The sequence below is a fragment of the Euprymna scolopes genome, chromosome 12 (genome assembly GCF_053919585.1).
Source record: "Euprymna scolopes isolate OS-2025 chromosome 12, ASM5391958v1, whole genome shotgun sequence".
Lineage (NCBI taxonomy): Eukaryota > Metazoa > Mollusca > Cephalopoda > Sepiida > Sepiolidae > Euprymna > Euprymna scolopes.
The window spans coordinates 119,191,712-119,202,130 of record NC_136493.1 but is presented as its reverse complement, the minus strand read 5'-3'; positions in this window follow the sequence as shown (position 1 = coordinate 119,202,130).

Genomic DNA, 10,419 nt, shown 5'->3' with positions numbered 1-10,419 from the left:
TACTCCAACCAAAATAATATTTATAGCGAAAAATCGGGCATTTACTAATATTGTTGTATCTTTGGAATATTTAGTGTTATGTTCATCTCTAATCTTTACTCCCAGATTATTTTGATATGTTGTTTATAGAGTTAGAAGCAAGTAGTTGTAATTGACTTACAAATTGCTGTATGAAGAAACCAATATAAAAAGGAAGGGACATAATGCTGAATTGAAAACTATGATTTGAAAACACCAGGCCAGCAACAAATGCTCAAGGTGGTGTGATTGTAAATACACCGGGCACCTTAAACATAATTATCGACTGAGTAGTACAGAATTAAATGAATTTTTAATTGGAGTCTTTCGATAAAATAGCTTTTTGATTGAGCTAATTGAAGTTTTTCTTTAATTTCTCACATAATGCATCGTAGTCTAACAAAAGATTAATGTTTTGTCTTATAGGATTTGGTGATGCGCATTACGTATGTTGTGATGTGAAGAAATAAAACGTGGCGATAGATTCGAAGTATATTAACTAAAAATAGGAACAATCTAACTAACTAGCAGTGAGTCCACCAAAAGGGAAAACATCAGGAATCAAGGTGGTTTGAAGCCTCGTATGTTCACAAGTTATATTTTAACCTATTCAATGTAGATTTTAACTAGTAAATAGTAACAAGACTGGCAAATTTTCCATGGGCAATAAAATAAACGTTACAGGGTAAAAAATATGTAACACACTCTGTTCATACTGCAATAAAGGAAGGTAGCTAGCTCATACTGCACCCAAATGCACAAGTAGTAAAAAAACAAAGATTTGGTATAGACATTTTGGCCAACTCTTGACAAAACCTCACAGTAACTGGTAAAAGAATGGAGTATCAGAACAAATAGACATAACATTGATGAATACAGTGCGAGAAATGATGCCCTATTTACAGATACATAGTGGATATTTAAAAGATTTATACACTACTTTCTAAGTTCGAAACCAGAGCTCAACAAATTATGTTCAAGGTATGGCAACATTAAAAGTGTGGGAAGAGTAAAATTCGAATATGAAGCACTTACTAATTGTTCGATGTGATGGTTTTGACCAATTAGCACATGATGAGAGACATAAGATTAACACCAAAGAAATAACAAGTATCTTCTTTTTGATATCGTATTGAATTTAAAGGAACCATCCTCTTTGATTCAGTGACACCATGCGTAATTTATAGCAGATACGTAATCTTCAACGAATCAGATTCAACAGTTATAAATATCAAGGAAAGTTGTCAACTAATCTCTATGATGAAGATGATGATGACAACTCGCTGGAGGATACTGCGTCCGAAAGAAACTTGCAACTGTTGACAGTACCTCGGGGATCTCAAAAGATTAAGAACATTTCGGGTCGATATGTTGTGTAGAGATTAATATTAGAGACATGTGTAGCTGGGCACATAATACAGATACTCATGGTAACATTTATATCTGTCTGTCATACTTCTTGGATACTTCATATTATAACAATAGACTGCGTGATATATGATGCAACAGTTCTTATATGCATATAGTGAGGAGGAGAGATACTTCACTTATGATAATGGTGGAAAGGGCACAATACATTGAAGCGTTATACAAGAGTTCGTTATAAGATTATGATAAAAACACATTTACTTTTTTGGTGTAAGGAATGATGACACAAGGCAACAGTTACAAACATAAACAATGATTTCTTTCATCTATCTAATCAGCCGGTAGATGAAGTCAGGAATTCACCTTGCATGGCTACCTCTGTCTACTCTTCTCCCTTCACCTCAAAGGGGCTCTCACTCTCCCTCTCTATCACAGTCCCTTGACTGATCAACTGCAAATTATCAACTGACTTCTTACTTTGAACCCTTTGATTCCTATATTAAGAAATCTCCGTTGTTTACGACGTCAAAAGTGTGGTTTTCAAACGTGATTAATTTACACGCGGCTTTACATGTTTGTTAAATCACACTTTTGGGAAACAAAAGAATCCTCAATTCTTATATCTTTTTTTAAACAAAATATTTTTAATTTGCATTGCCCATTCTTTAAATTGATATATTTAATATTCAGATTTGTAAAGAATAGACAATCGACTCTTTTTTCCGAGATAAGACATATTACCTATTTCTAATAGAATTCACAATTCCATTTTCCATTATTATCCTTAACACCTGCCTACCGGGTGCGATTCTTTCATGTACAGGTATAGTGAATGCATCTACATGGTTCATGATTTAAATGCCCCATTTACAGTGAAATAAACATTCGATCATTATCTGAAGCAGATGCATATCAAACAGTTATAGAATTATCCTTGTGTCTACATAATATCTAGAAGAGAGACGAGTGTATATCTGCTGTCTAAGTAGACGATACTATTATGTTAATCAAATCACTGACTCTATGGAAGAATTCGTTAAAAGAATATTGAAAAGTTTAACCATGAATGATATGGGCGAACGTCATCAGTTCTGGGGTACCAAGATCACTGTGAAGTGTCAGGGAAAATACGAATTAGAAAACTGTCATATAATGCATACGTTTGAAACACATCCGAAATTGAAAGCCAAAACACTCAGCAAAGGTAACTGATGATTTAGCACGCTTAACTAAATTCCCCAAAACAAAGCACGCTGAGGAAACAAGAGTTGTGTTCAATAAATCTGATTAACTAAGAGTAGGACTTATTTAAACCATTGGGCCCGTAGCGCATTGGAAAGAGACGTTGAATCCCAAGTAAGCATTATCTGAAGATAGTTATTTCAATCCTACCCAAAGCCGACCATGGAAGGTAGTAATTGCGGAGACTGCAGTAAAGAAATTCAGACGTCCTATCCCGTTGCTGAAACCATCTAACGGATGCAAAAGGAAAAGTAGACAATATCGTCGTGAAACAACAGATAACAATTGATGATAATTGTCGTCAACAAATTAATAAATGAATAATACTCTTCTCAATAAGAATTCCAATTTATGTAGAGTTGTATTTATCAGCAATTTAAAGCCTACTATATATGCTTACGACGACACGCTTTGCTATCTCCTATTCTGTTAGAAATATTCAAAGATTTTGTTCCAAACCTACAGGGAGACACTGAAAAACTGGAGATAATATCCTGTACGTTACACAATAGTATTGCATACTATACAACAAGGAAAATGCAACGCCACTGCGAGGTTACCGAATTGCAGACTGGGATCGTGATCGAAATGATTGGCAATCGACATAAATGTACGTGTTAAAATTATGTAGACCAGATGTACGCTCACGAAGTAAAAAAAACAAGAGTGCTTGTATTTTCAACAGCTGCTACGGAATACCTGGCGTTGGCACATGCAACACTGAGAAAATATGGATGCAGCGTTTTCAATGTTTAAAATGATATTTACTTGAACTAAAGTTCATTTCTAATGGCAATTGTAAAACGATATGTATGACAAAAATTGCATTATCATTGAATAGCCACATATGTTTATACTTAAGTATCACTACATTCAGTAGTAATTGATAAAACAAAGCTATCAAACCAGAGTTCTGTAACACCAATTATATGGAAGCTGACTTCCTACCAAAAGAAATCTTGATCACAAAATTTGCCCCGTCCAGAAACCGCCGGAAAAATAGCACACTAATTCTAACAGATTTCGCAGAAGTGTTGGAGTAAGCAAGCTGTGAGTTTATCACTCCTCAGCTGTGTTAATGCTGTAAGAATTATATACGTACTGCCTCCCTATGTAATGTGTAATAAGAGGGTCGCCGTGTATATTTCTCTTTTTTCCGAACATGTAAATAGAAGTAAATAACATGTTTCTGGTGTGTGTTTTATTAGAACGCGTTTTTCATTCTTTTTTTTTTACTGCACACTTCCTTAAAGATTATACAAAGTATATCACGTTTTTTAGTAACTGACTTCATTAATACCCAGAAATTAGGACATTTTAGATGATAAGCTGAACTATTCTTTTAGTTTTTTCAATTAGAAATGATGAACGCACAAAGGAAGAAACAAAACCAAGGAATTTATGTTGAATCTATTCGTAATGAAAATAATTTTATGTTTAACTGTTCGCTTTTTTATAATATTTTAAAGCATGTTGTCTTCCGTGTAACGCAGAAAACTGCCCATAATTTCCATTCGTTCCCTCTGATCAATTGGCATTATTAGTCGTAAGCAGCAACCAGCAAAAAATAGATTATCTTCGAATTTCAAATACATATGAACAGATTGTTAAATACAATTTGCATGTATCATTTGATTTAGAGATTTAAATAACGTTAGAATATAAACATATAGCATTATAAGATAGACACACAAATGAAACGGAATAGGTTTTAACTTTCTTCCTGTTCTACAATATACGTATGAATAATATTCATAATCTGGCAATTATTTATTTAATCGTCACACTTTAAATCTGGTAGTTTACATAGAACAGCAAAAAAATATCGAAAACGGTTTCAGCTTTTTATCCATTGTTTTGGATAGAAACGATTGCATTTTATTTATTTATTTATTTATTTATTTGCGGAGTATCATTCCTCATCTTTTATAGTTGTGGCTTCACGATGTTACGGTCTACTATATATTTGACATTCATCAGGAGGTTAACTGCGACGGGATAGGAATATTGGATCTTCATCTGTATATTCAGTAATCACTGCCTTCCATAGTTGTTGACTTTTTATCAGATTTTGGCCAACTAATCCTTTGACAGGTTTTGAGGCCGCTATCTTCAAACAATGCTCATCAGGAACTTTAGAGATTCAACGTCTCTTTCGACTGCGGCGCGGACCCCGGAGGGCAATTTCGGATTTGCTTGTCTTTTAAATCCGTGTTGTCATCTGATCATATCTTTTATTTTCATTCTTGTAATTCTTATTGAAACGAGTAATTCGTATATTTTATTCATTCATTTACAGACTATTATCCCATTTTTATAGTTGTTGCTCCACGACGTTTTAGCCAACTATTCCTCTGGCATTTTTCGGGTTGTTAATTGTTACGGGATGTGGATGCTGAGTTTTTACCGTATAATCAATACTTACTACCTTCCATTGTTGTTGCTTCACCATGTTTTGGTCTAATAATCTTCTGGTGATACGTGGAGAGGCGTAAACGACTTCGAAATTCAGTTAGTCATGAATATACAGTGAAATATTCAGAATTCCTATCTTATTGCGGTGAGCAAAATAACGAAAACCAGGAGGAAGGTTGGCCAAAACCTCGTGAAACAACACATACAATATGAAGGTAATATTCATCAAATAAATAAATTAAATATAAGTACACATCTATAAAGATTTTGTAAAAAATATTTAATAATATATGGCAACGAGTAATTTGTTATTTATATATTTTGTTTTTGAGGAACCATATATTGGTTTATTACATAAAATTAAGCCAAAAACTTTCTTAATAGATGGTACTATTTTTTTTGCATTAAATTTGGAAATAACGAAATTAAAGTGTAGGGATTAGTATTTATTAAATTATAACTATATTTGATTATCTGTTGAAAAAAGAGGCGCTAGATGTACGCCATGTAAATTATATTACATTCTTCTGGGAGTAATATGTGCAGATTATCATATCATATTATAACATACCTGGAAAAATAAATGATCCATAATGAAATTAACCCCACACAAACACATACACACGCACACACACACACACACATATATACATATATATATATATATATATATATATATATATATATATATATATATATATATATATATATATGCATATATATAAATATATATATGTATAAATAATTGGAGGCAACCTCTTCCAACAAAGTTAAATATAGAGAAAATGTTATTTTAAAACACATCTTTACCAATCTTAATGTAAAATAGCCCCCCCCCAATTAGTTCGTAAATATATGTTTCGGAAGAAAATCTAGCTTAAAAATATGAACATATTGGGATATTTCCTAAAAGGCTGAGTTGTTTGATAGTTAAAACTATTGTAATGCGAAGTAATCCTCTTGATGATTAAACGCGTTAAAAATAAACTCAGGATGTAAAGGATGAGTTGAAGAGTAATGCACCTGTAAAATAGATTTTTATTCAAAATTAGTTACTTTAAAATATAAACAAATAATGGATATTAATGTGTGTTTTATTTAATAGTTAACCCATTGTAATGAAATATTCAAGAGATAATCGTTATAACTGAAGGCGGGAACGGTCAACATAAACCGCCAGCGATCTTTTATTGTGTGATTAGCTCGTGAACATGATTTAATCTAAAAATTCTGAATTAAGAATTATAAACGAACTAAAAAAGTAGATAAGTAGTATCTATAAGTGTAAAGCTGGTTTTAATTAAAAAGAATCTAAAACTCCGTGATAATTAAAAGCGTTATCTCTATAAAAATATAGAAACGCAATGAATTCCATAAACATACCTTAGACATCAGATGGTGTGTATAGGGTTCTTTAGATAGTAAATAAAATATGACGGCCTATTTTATTCAAGTGCATTCATTTGTTACTAATTAAAAGTGATATTAAAAATTAAAAATATTATTATGAGTTGTGTTGCTTTCTTTTTAAAATTGGATTTTATCCATGCGATACTTATTATTGGTGGCATTAATATCAAGATAAAATCCTGATTAATTTGCTGTTCCAGAAAAATTATCTCTGATGAATAAAGTTTTGGAAAACATTTTCTCTTGTAACTTCTGATATTGCTGTGTAACATTTTGTTTGATGTTTACAGTAACCAAATCGACCAACCATATATTAAAGTAATGTTTGGTAATAAATACATCTTATTAATTTGTACATTTGCAGATAGTTTATGGAAATATTGCGAAATTAGGGATTCTCTGTTACAATTAAAAATAACGATGTTTTCCCAAGGACATAAAGAGATTGTGCATTCGAAACTTTTTGACATTCGCGAAATTAATATGTGCTTCTCCAGATGGCACGCAATTGGCTAACCACGAGCAGCAACAAAATGTTGGTAAATAAGAAATAGGATCCTGAGAAGTGTGCGTTCTATCCCAACCATTACCAATCGACCAGAGGTCATCTCGTCAGCATCAGACAAGGCCAAACTATTTGCAAAGAACTTTGCAGCTAATTTTACCCCATGCGACGAAGGCAATCAACTCCCCATATTTCCTCCTATAACACAGAACACGCTAGGTAACATACAAATATATGTGCATGAGGTCGCCAAGCTAATCAAGAACCAAGATTCCAGTAAAGCAACTGGCCCTGACGGCATCCCAATTAAAGTGTTAAAAAAGCTTCAACCAGAACTTGCTCCCATACTTACGAAACTGTTTAAGCGCTGCCTTAAGGAGAAGTGTTTTCCGACTCCCTGGAAGATCTCATCAGTTTGCCCTGTCTGTAAGAATTCAGGTGATAATCATCTCCCTCTCAGTACAGACCAATAAGTCTCCTCTGTGTTATAAGTAAGTTGCTGGAATCCATATTAAATAGAGAAATAGTCAACCACCTCAGCAGAAACAACATTCTTAGTTACACACAATATGGTTTCAGCTCTGTAAGATCTACCGCAAATTTGCTGACAGGTATATCTCACAGGATTAGTGAATCTCTTGAACAAGGCTTCCTTTCTAGGGTAATTGCTCTTGACATATCAAAAGCCTTCGACAAGGTATTGCATAAGGGTCTACTTCAACAGATGTCCAGCTACCGTAAAACTAGAAATGTTTTCTCAATCATTAAATCATTTCTCTCCGATAGGCTCATAAGAGTAGTGGTCGATGGACAAAATCAGAGGCCTGCAGTGTTAATGCTGTAGTCCCTCAGGGGTCAATCATGGACCCAACTCTCTTCCTGATCTACATCAATGACTTCCCTAAACACATACTTAAATCATTCGTTGACATCTATGCTGATGACACGACCATCTACGGCAACACATCAAAGGCTGTAAATGACAAAGTTCTCTCTGATTCTCTCTCCTCTGATCTCGAGCGCGTGGTTCATTGGGGGAAGGCGTGGCTGGTTACATTTAATGCGTCTAAAACGTAACTCCTGTCCTTACATCATCAACGCTCTGATATCCATCTGGCATCAATTGGGATGGATGGCTCTCGTCTGGGAAAGGCCCCGTGTTTTGACAAGCTTCTGGGTTTGACCTTTACTCCTGATCTGAAAGGGAACACGTATATAATGTATGTTGCCAAGGTCGTTGGAAAGATGGTGGGATCCCTTCTACCGCTCCAGAAGATATCTGACTACTGATGCAATTCTCTATCTATATAAAACGCAATTACGTCCAAAGATGGAATACTGTTGCTATATCTGGGCAGGAGCTGCTAAAACAGCCTATCCTGCCTTGACAGAGTACAAAATAGACTTCGTGGTTTAGTGGGGATGCCCTTTTCTCTACTCTGTAACCTCTCTACCACAGAATAGACGTTGCGAGCCTATCCTTGTTTTATCGTTATTTCTATGGCAGGTGCTCGTCTGAACTCCAATCTTTGGTTCCCCCTCGCCAATCTTTCACGGAAACCACCCGTCTAGCCGAATCCACCTAGAAAATTTCCCCCCACTCTTTATCTGTTCCTAAATCAAAACGTGGATTCCATGAACAAAGCTTCTTTCTTAGAACTGCACGCCTGTGGAACTCTGTTCCGTCTGCCTGCTTTCCACCTGACTATAACTTGGATGTGTTCAAGTCCAACTTTAACAAATTCCTAATGAACCGCCCCTTAAGTAAACACTTTATCAAATCTCCACACTATCATAATGTAATTGCAATAACGCTTATCCCTTAGTGGCTTCCGGGCCTTTATAAGTGGTGACCACTGTGGTAAAAAAACACCAGGTAGCAACTCCTCTCAGATTTGTACTGGTGCTGGGTTTGCCTTATATCTTGTCTTTACCTAATGGTGGCGATAGAGGTTTGGACTTTACAAAGTATTTGCGCCTCTCTCTTCTAAACTTATAATAAGTATTTTATTGTACGAAAATATTGCATGCATTTTATATACGAAATGCAGATTAAAGTAATGCCTTCTATTTTAGTAAGAATGAATCAGAAATTAATAAAAAATACCAGTGTACTCATGACTGAGCGTGTGTATACATAGGCTGAGAATATAATCACAGTGTTACAGATATTAAGGATGTGCAATTAACAAAAATCAACCACTGTTTTATATACGTTGGTGAAGCAGGCGTGCATCATTGGATACTTCCAAGCATTTCATTGCTGGCAAATATGTATTGAAAATAGGTTTTCCTATGTAAAAGAAATACTTTCTGTAACAAAAATAGTCACTGGTGATAATTATATTACTCCTGTATTCTTTGCTCTAAAATATTTTCAGTTAAAAAGAAATGGAGGAGTATCTGTTTGGACAATATTCGTATAAAAATGCGCGTCCCAGACGCCTACGCAAAGCTCTCGTTTTCCCCGGAAAATGCATAAGAGATGGCAGTTACCTTAAAGTAATATAATTTATGGTTCTACTTGAGTAATCGTTGGACTTAACTAATCGTATTTATTTAGTAAACGCGGTGTATTTCAATGTATTTGAATGCATATGCACATATATCCAATTAAAATAATGTTCGTATAATATTGCTATATATGCAAGTTACAAGGTTTGAATTACGTAGCTTAATATTGAATAAACCAAAAATTATGCGATGATAACTATATAGGGCATATTACAGGTTTCGCTTGCTAATTAAATTGCATTTAGTTCATACAACCTGTAATCACAGAATTGCATCTTTGTTAATATGGATCTTTATTGATAACAATTTTTCAAAAATAAGATGTACTTCGGCAAAGATATATATTTCTGCGTAATAATAAATATTTACCACTCGGAAATATAATGAAGTAAACATGTTATGATCCTAAGAAAAAAACACTGCCAACATTGGTAAATATTATATGAATCCTATTTAAGTAGGAAACATTCATTAATTTAGCCTTGCGGCATAAATGTGGTTGTCAATTTTTATGTCATATAAACATATATACGTGATAGAGTAACTACAATAAAAAGAGATAGGGAGGGGCAAGATAAGGATGCATTAGAAGAGAGAGAAAGATAGATTAGTAAACAGACTGGAACTCTATTTACTGTATTGATCAAAGCCTATTAAGTCAATGAATAGATCTTAATGACCAGTCTGTCTTTTAAGAGTTTAGGATGGGCATGCAAGCTGGAAACAGAAAATTGTTAAATGCTGAAAATGCTAGATCATTAAAGATTGATAGCATATATATATATATATATATATATATATATATATATATATATATATATATATATATATATATAAATATATATATATGTATATATATATATATATATATATATATATATATATATATATGCATAGTAAGTTTCAATAAGGTCCGAATATTCAGTATTATTTCGCGATTATATTAT